Raw genomic sequence first — 9,051 nt, forward strand, 5'->3', positions numbered from 1 at the left:
GTCAGAGCTTTCTAAAAGTAGAAAGAGTGACAATGACAGGGCTATTTATAGGCTACAAAAGAGGAAAGTGGTAGCCGATCGGCCAGGATCTCCGATCGGCTGGGCTGCTCGATCGAACAGCATGTTCGATCGGCTAGCCTGTTCGATCAGTGATTCCTGTTCGACCAGGAACCTTCTTTCGAGTGTTTCGCGACGGTTTTCGATATTTCGATTTCGATGGACGATGATACGAATACGGTAAAGTTCCTAGTCAAATTACTTTCAGTCCCAACTACTATATCTACATACAATCCTCTGTAATTCACGTTTCGATGTCGGTTTCGATTGAGTTTGATTGCTTTTCGAGTTTCGATTCGAGTTTCGATTGATTCGATTGAATACCACGCAAAACATAAAGTAAACATGCACAAGTAACACATAAGGCACACACACATAAGTATTACCACACTAGTTTCGCATAGTTCGAGTCTCGAGTTCGATTGATGAGTCGATTAACTTGATTATCGATTGATTAACTTTATCGCATTGTTACTTCCTACTATTCACAGTCGTAAATCGGTCGCATTGATTAAACATTCGATCATTTTATTTAGACAACACTTACTCCACATAATACAAAAACAAGAAAAGACCATTAACAGTCAAGGAGTCAAAGTTGACTTGGACTTTGACTTTGACTTTGACATTCTAAAACACGGGGTGTTACAGTCTCCCCTTGTTTAGGGAATTTCGTCCTGAAATTAGGCTCGAAGCTGCACATCACCGTGAGTCGTTTACCAATTTGACGTTTCAGATCTTTATTCAAACAGTTGCGGGTACTTGGCCTTCATGTCGCTTTCGAGTTCCCAGGTGAACAACGCGCCTCGTTTGCCCTCCCATCGGACTTTCACGATAGGGATGCGTGAGCGCCTGAGTTGCTTGGTTTGGCGATCCATGATTTCGACAGGCTTTTCCACGAAGTGTAAGGTTTCGTTGACATGAAGATCGTCGAGTGGTACGATTAGATCATGATCAGCAAGGCATTTTCGGAGGTTAGACACATGGAAAGTCGGGTGGACGTTACTGAGTTCCTCCGGTAGTTCGAGTCTGTAGGAGACTTTTCCGATTCTTTCCAGAATCTTAAAAGGTCCAACATATCGAGGCGCTAGTTTCCCTTTCTTGCCGAATCTGACTACACCCTTCCAAGGCGATACCTTTAGGAGTACGTAGTCGCCAACATCAAATTCAAGGGGCTTGCGTCTTCTATCGGCATAACTTTTCTGTCTGTTCCGAGCTTTCACCAAATTGTCTCGAATTTGGTGCATCTTGTCAGTCGTTTCTTGTAGAATCTCGGGACCGGTTAGTTACGAGTGACCGATCTCGTGCCACACAATAGGCGATCGACATCTCCTTCCATACAAAGCCTCGAATGGTGCCATTTGGATGCTGGCATGATAGCTATTATTGTACGAGAATTCAACTAATGGCAGATGTTTGTTCCAACTACCACCAAAATCTATGACACACGCTCGGAGCATGTCTTCAAGAGTACGGATCGTCCTCTCAGTCTATCCGTCGGTTTGTGGATGGAATGCAGTACTCAGATTAAGCGACGTACCAAGAGCCGCTTGAAAAGTTTCCCACAACCGAGAAGTAAACCGAGCATCACGGTCAGAGATGATGTCGCGAGGCGTACCATGATTACAAATGATCTCGTCGATGTAGATCTGGGCTAGTCGTTCCACCTTATAGTCTTCTCGTATCGGCAAAAAGTGGGCTGATTTGGTTAGACGATCAACTATAACCCAAATATTGTCGTGACCTGATGGCGTGGGCGGGAGTTTCGTTATGAAATCCATAGCTATACTCTCCCACTTCCATATAGGTATCGGCGGTTGTTCGAGTAAGCCAGAAGGTCTTTGATGTTCAGCCTTGACTCTTGCGCAGGTTAAGCAACTTCCAACGTAAAGAGCGATATCTCGTTTCATGCCTGGCCACCAGTACTTATAGCACAGGTCCTGGTACATCTTATCAGCACCGGGATGAATAGAATATCGGGATTTGTGGGCTTCATTCATGATAATCTTTCGCATATCAGTTCGTCTAGGAATCCAAATTCGATCCAGATAATAGAATATCCCGTCAGCTTTGCTTACTAATTGAGCTCCATCGTGATAGATCCTCTCTTTCTTCAATGTACGCTCGTTAAAGCAAGCATGCTGAGCTTCGCGAATGAGGGTTTCGAGATTATGCTGGGCTTGAACATTTCGGATACTGAGCACATAAGTCTTTCTGCTGAGCGCGTCGGCAACCACATTCGCCTTGCCTGGGTGATAACGAATCTCGCAGTCGTAATCATTGAGGAGTTCTACCCATCGGCGTTGACGCATATTAAGTTCCCTCTGATTGAAGATATGTTGTAAACTCCTGTGATCAGTGTAGATTGTACACTTAGTGGCATACAGGTAGTGTCGCCAAATCTTCAATGCAAAGACAACCACGCCTAGCTCGAGGTCATGGGTTGTATAGTTCTTCTCGTGGATCTTGAGCTGTCGAGATGCGTAAGCTATAACCTTGTCTCGCTGCATGAGAACACAACCAAGACCAAGGTTGGAAGCATCACAGTAGACAATGAAATCGTTGCTTCCGTCGGGCAGCGTAAGAATCGGTGCGTTGCACAACATGTGCTTGAGGGTTTGAAAGGCAGACTCTTGTGCGTTTCCCCACACAAAAGGCTTGTCTTTATGAGTAAGAGCGGTAAGCGGCACAGCGATTTTGGAGAATCCTTCAATAAATCGTCGATAATAGCCCGCTAGTCCGAGAAAAGAACGAACTTCAGACGGGTTCTTAGGCGTAATCCAACTTTTGACGGCTTCAATCTTCGCGGGATCGACGTGTATTCCCTGACTATTCACAATGTGACCCAGAAACTGAACTTCCTCTAACCAGAATTCACACTTGGAGAACTTGGCATAGAGTTGGTTCCCCTGAAGTAACTCGAGAACCAAACGTAGATGTTGCGCGTGTTCAGTCTTCGATTTGGAATAGATCAAGACATCGTCAATGAACACGATGACGAAACGGTCTAAGAAAGGCTTACACACGCGATTCATCAGATCCGTAAAGACCGCGGGTGCGTTGGTTAAACCAAAAGGCATAACAACGAATTCATAATGGCCATATCGGGTTCGAAAAGCGGTTTTGGGGATGTCTTCCTCTTGAATTCGCAACTGATGATAGCCTGAACGCAGATCGATCTTCGAGAAACATTGGGCACCTTGCAGCTGATCAAATAGGTCGTCGATTCGGGGCAAAGGGTATCTGTTCTTAATGGTTAACTTATTCAACTCCCGATAATCGATGCACATCCGGAACGATCCATCCTTCTTTTTGACGAAAAGGACTGGCGTGCCCCAAGGAGAGGTGCTCGGGCGAATAAAGCCTTTTTCAAGTAATTCCTGGATTTGGTTTGAGAGTTCCCGCATTTCGGATGGTGCGAGTCGATAAGGAGCTTTGGCAACAGGGTTAGCTCCAGGAATAAGGTCAATACGAAAGTCGATATCACGACTTGGCGGTAGTCCAGGAAGATCATCAGGGAACACCTGAGGAAATTCACGAACCACTGGAACGTCTTTGACTTCGGCTTTCTTTTTCTTTTCCTTCTCCGCTACTACAATGTTGGCCAAGAAGGCTCGGTATTCCTTGCAGAGATACTTGATGGCTTGAATACATGACATGAGTTTGAGGCCTTTTGAAGCTGTTTCAACGTATACACACAATAGATCACCATTCGCGAGCGAGAATCGAATCATCTTTTCAAAGCACACAACTTCAGCATGGTTTTCGCGAAGAAAGTCCATGCCTACTATGACGTCGAAACTTCCGAGTTGCATCGGAATAAGGTCGATTGGAAAGATGTGATTGTTGAGCTCGAGAGTACAACCACGGAGAACAGAGTTAACGGCGACAGTTCTTCCAGTAGCGACTTCGACTTCGAATGACGAGGACAGATAAGAGCGCTTACGACTAAGGAGCTTCTCGAATTCAAATGACACAAAGCAGTTATCGGCTCCAGTATCAAACAAACATGATGCATAAATACCATTCACAAGGAACGTACCATTAACCACGTTATTATCCGCCTGAGCCTGATGGGCATTGATGTTGAAGGTTCGAGCATGGGCTGCTTGCTGCTGTTGCTGAGGCTGCTGTTGTTGCTGCTGGGGCTGCTGTTGTTGCTGCTGGGGCTCTTGCTTAACCACCCTGTTCGGGCACCTGTTTGCAAAGTGGTTAGGGTCACCACATGCAAAGCAGACTCGAGCATTGACTGCAGGTGCTTGAGCTGCTTGTTGGCCTTGAGGGGCGGGGAGTAGAGCTTGGTTGACAGTAGCTTGCACTGGGGCTTGACGGGGACCAAAACGACAGTTCGTAGTGAATGACCGTAAAGGTTGCAGTGAGCGCAAAAACGACAGGCTAGACCCACTGGATGATGATACGAGCATGTCGGGCAGAGCGGGTGAGGGCCTGTGTATGCACGCTTCGCTGGTGGTGCATTGATCACTGGAGCTGAGCGGTGGTGTTGTTGCTGCTGAGCTGGTACAGCTTGTAGAGGAGCAGCAGTTGTTGCGGCAGCACAACTCTTGTTGCTGGAGCTGTTGTTGTTGTTGTTGTTGTGCTTCTTCTTTCTTCTTGATGACTTGGAGGATTGAGCAGTGGCGGTGGCGGTGTCGGTGGATGCTGTTGCGGTGGCTTGGTGCAGAGACTTGGTTTGCTTATCCCAAAAGCGAGATTTCACTCGCTTGTCATTGATCTCAGCGGCGAGTAGGTAAGTTTCTTCAATCGTTGCTGGCTTGGCGGCGTGAACAAAGTCGGCTACACAATCGGGCAGAGCTCGAATGTACTTCTTGATGGTTTGATTTGGGGTCTTGACCTGATCGGGACATATAATGCTAAGCTGCTTGAAGCGAGCAGTGAGAGCAGCGTTGTCTCCATCCTTCTGCTTGATGGTCCAAAACTCATCCTCCAGCTTTTGGCGTTCATGAGGAAGGCAGAATTCGTCGATCATAATTGCCTTCAACTCCTCCCATGTTAGCTCGTAAGCTGCATCATTTCCGCGCTTGTTTTGTTCGGTCATCCACCAGTCTAGAGCACGGGACTGGAAGACGCTTGTAGCATTGAGAGTGCGGAGATTCTCAGGACATCCGCTCTGGCACAGAGTGACTTCGACTGAGTCGAACCAGTGAAACATGGCGGTAGGGCCATCTTCTCCGGTGAACTCTTTGGGTCCGCATGCTTTGAACTGCTTAAAACTGAAAGCAGCCTTGTTTGCATCTTTGGGAGCGTCTGTTCGTGATTCATCAGTCGACTTGCTGACGTTTTCATAAACGTTGCTCACAGCCTTTGCTACACTTTTGGCGATGATAGCGGCAAGAAGCTTATCCCTCTTCTCTTGATGAGTCAGATGGTGTCGGGATCCAGACGGCGACATGGTCTGCATCAGACATCGTCACGGGACTCAACACAACGAAATCGAATCCCTCCTCACACGTCTAGACTACTAAAGCTTAGGAACACGTCGAACACATACCACATAAACACATAGGCACATAACCACAGTTACACGTAATCATAGAGCACAGAAGCACACGTAGAGCACATAGGTCACGAAAGCACACAAGCACGTAGAGCACAGAAACATATAAACACAGAACACATTCCTATTCGCAGAGGTAGTCAGAATAGAGAAACCTATTATTCAAAGCTCGCGAGTTATTCGTATATAGCGATCGTGTGTCGTACATCAAATAGCATTGTATAATCGTATAGTATATATAGTATAGCGTAATCGTAGCCTAATATCGTCTAGAATTGCAACGACTTATTAGCGTGTTGAGATAGGAGAGCAATGCGAACCGTGTGTGTCGATCAAAATGGTAGTAAAAATCGAGCGAATCATCAAGACATAACAAGTAAACACACATAAAAACACAAAATCAATGAATCATCAGAGTTTGCGGTTGCGGGCTCAGAATCGAAACACATGAAATCGAGAAATAGATTGTCTGCGGCTACTAGACATTGACTACCCAAAGTGATTCGACTATTCGCAGTAGACCCGTCGTCACTTTCCAACTTTCGGGATTGCGTTTCTGCCTCGATTCTCGGGCATTCCGCACGCATTCCCTAGGTCATACTTGTGAGTTCAGGTTCGTTGGAGTCCGTCGAATGTCTTGGTGAGATGAAATAATATTCGGAACAATTTGCCAAGGTTAGGGTTTCACCCCTGGCTTAGCAATTTCTTCCTTGTTTTAAGAAAATCTAAGGAGAATTTTCATCAAAATGGGGATTTCACTCCTGATTTGGTATAATTCTCCTCGTATGTTATTGAAAATATCAGGATAAGCATGAGTAAATGGATAAAATCATCATAAGTCAGGCAATTCAGTCGAGAGTTTGCGGTTTTCACACCTATTCCTGACTGAATCGCTTGGCCTTAAACTGGAAATTCGGGTGCCGTGATAGCGAAGAATTGCAGAATAGAGCACATAAGCTTGGTCTGTTGGTTCCTAACTATAGTCTAGGTCTCTATGACAGCGACCCGGACTAGGTCGTGTCTAGCCTAATTCCCTATAGTTATGGCTCTGATACCAATCTGTCACACCACAACCGATGGCGGAATCATCGGGGCATGGCACTGAGCGAAACAGATTGTTCAAAGAAATTCCATAACTACTATTATTACCGAATAGTTTAAATATCACGTCCCATACCGTGACCCATAAGATAAATTTAGTTATTACAGACATAGATATCCTTCAAACAAAACATGTTCCGACAACTCAGATTTAAGTACATAAATATAAATTGTCTTGGTTTCTAGACTCTTTCCTAGCCTCGATTTCACAGCAGATAGAGCAAGTAAGCATCCTAAACACCTGTCACATACGTTAAAATAAAGTCAATACATATAATGTAAAGGTGAGCATACAAGTTTGATGATAGCATATAGAGTTCGAATAGTTTACGCATAACCAGCACGTACATAGAGGGAAATGATGCATGTTAATTATCGACATGGGCCTATCGATACCAACGACTGTGGGTTGACTGTCCGAGACAGTTCGCAATACATGGTTATCACCGTAACCCATGCAAGTAATTGTCCTTAACAACCCCCGTAAGAACGGGTGCTGAGTCCAAACTATAGTACTATGTTGCTAAGGCAGGTAGACAACATTCCACGTGTAAACATAACAACAAGCATACATTTAGTCACGTAATACATGCAATCGGTTAGCGTTCAAATAGTTTGAATAGTGTGTTCGATTGTGATTTTGATAAGTAACGTATGTAACACCCAAAAGTGCTAAAGCAAAAAAGGGATTCGAGTACACTCACAGTGATTGGTTATGGATTGAAGGGAGCGCTGAGAGTAGGGTTAGCCTGAATAGTTCGATAGCATAATGATGAGTAATGCAGAAATGTAAACAAGTGTGGATGGATCGAATAGCCTGGTCGATCGAACATCAGGTTCGATCGAACAGGCTGTTCGATCGGCTTGAAAGTCCGTTTGAACAGTCCTGTTCGATCGGCCGGTAGGCTCGATCGGCTGGGCCATTCGAGTGGATTGTTTCTTCCTCTGATGTGTTTGTGTATGATGGTTTGAACTTTTGAAGTTTTCGTTGTAGTATTTGAGAACACTGAAGTGTTCTTACCTTTCAGGTCGATCGATCGAACGGCCTGTTCGATCGGCCGGCTTAACCAATCGGTTAGGAACTTCAGAAGTTGTTCTCAGCAGGAAGTCACTCGATCGAACAGCCTGTTCGATCGGCTGGCATTCCATACTACGAACGAGTTGCAAAATCGATTAAGTGTTGAAGCATAGTATCTCATGATCCGAAGATTAATGTTTACCAATCGAGTAGCATATTCGATCGAACATCACTTCGTCAATAGTATACTTCATGAAGTTTTGAAAAGTGTGGGACCATGTGCTAGCCGATCGGCTGGCCCGGCCGATCGGCTGGTATGTCCGATCGGCTGGGCTGTTCGTTCGAACAGCCTAGCCGTTCGGCCAGCATTTCTGACCTGGTCGGCCTTTCGCCTAACACTTGGCTGTTTTGATTGTTTTGGCATGACTTTAAGGTATTTTGACAGCGAGTTAGACCGTAGAACGTGGGTTCTTACTTGCTTCACCGGTTCGGACAGGAATCACCCAACTCCGGCCGGTGAACTGTTCGGAACGGTAGTTTGATGTTTAACCCGAAATCGGTGAACCTCGTAGATAGAATCCGAATCTTGAACCTCTTGACTGTTAGAATGATTAGTCCGTTGGTTCGAGCTCCGTTTCTATCGATTTTAAGGTTTTGAGTGTAAAAGAGTTGAAAGAAAGTTGGAAATCCTTCCATGAAAATGCTAAGATTCTTACAAATCCTAGTTTGTTTATGTGGAAATCGGTCAGATCTAAGCTATTCACGGTTGAATGAGGCCAAAGTATGATGTTCTTCAAGAACACCATGATGACATCACCCAAGAACACTTAGATCTTGATGATTTCACGGTTAGAAATCAAGTTTTGAAAGATAGAAAGGTGTAGAATCATGTAATGATAAAAAACGTATAAGAATTAGAGTGAAAACTTACCGGAGTAGTGAAGAACAAGGGCTGGTTCGGTCAGAGCTTTCCAACTCTTCGCGAACGGTTAAGAATCCTCTTTGTATGCGCGTTATCTCTTGTTTATTCTTAAGTAGAAAGAGTGACAATGACAGGGCTATTTATAGGCTACAAAAGAGGAAAGTGGTAGCCGATCGGCCAGGATCTCTGATCGGCTGGGCTGCTCGATCGAACAGCATGTTCGATCGGCTAGCCTGTTCGATCAGTGATTCCTGTTCAATCAGGAACCTTCTTTCGAGTGTTTCGCGACGGTTTTCGATATTTCGATTTCAATGGACGATGATACGAATACGGTAAAGTTCCTAGTCAAATTACTTTCAGTCCCAACTACTATATCTACATACAATCCTCTGTAATTCACGTTTCGATGTCGGTTTCGATTAAGTTTAATTGCTTTTC

This window comes from Helianthus annuus, chromosome 16 (genome assembly GCF_002127325.2).
Source record: "Helianthus annuus cultivar XRQ/B chromosome 16, HanXRQr2.0-SUNRISE, whole genome shotgun sequence".
NCBI classification, from domain to species: Eukaryota; Viridiplantae; Streptophyta; class Magnoliopsida; order Asterales; family Asteraceae; genus Helianthus; species Helianthus annuus.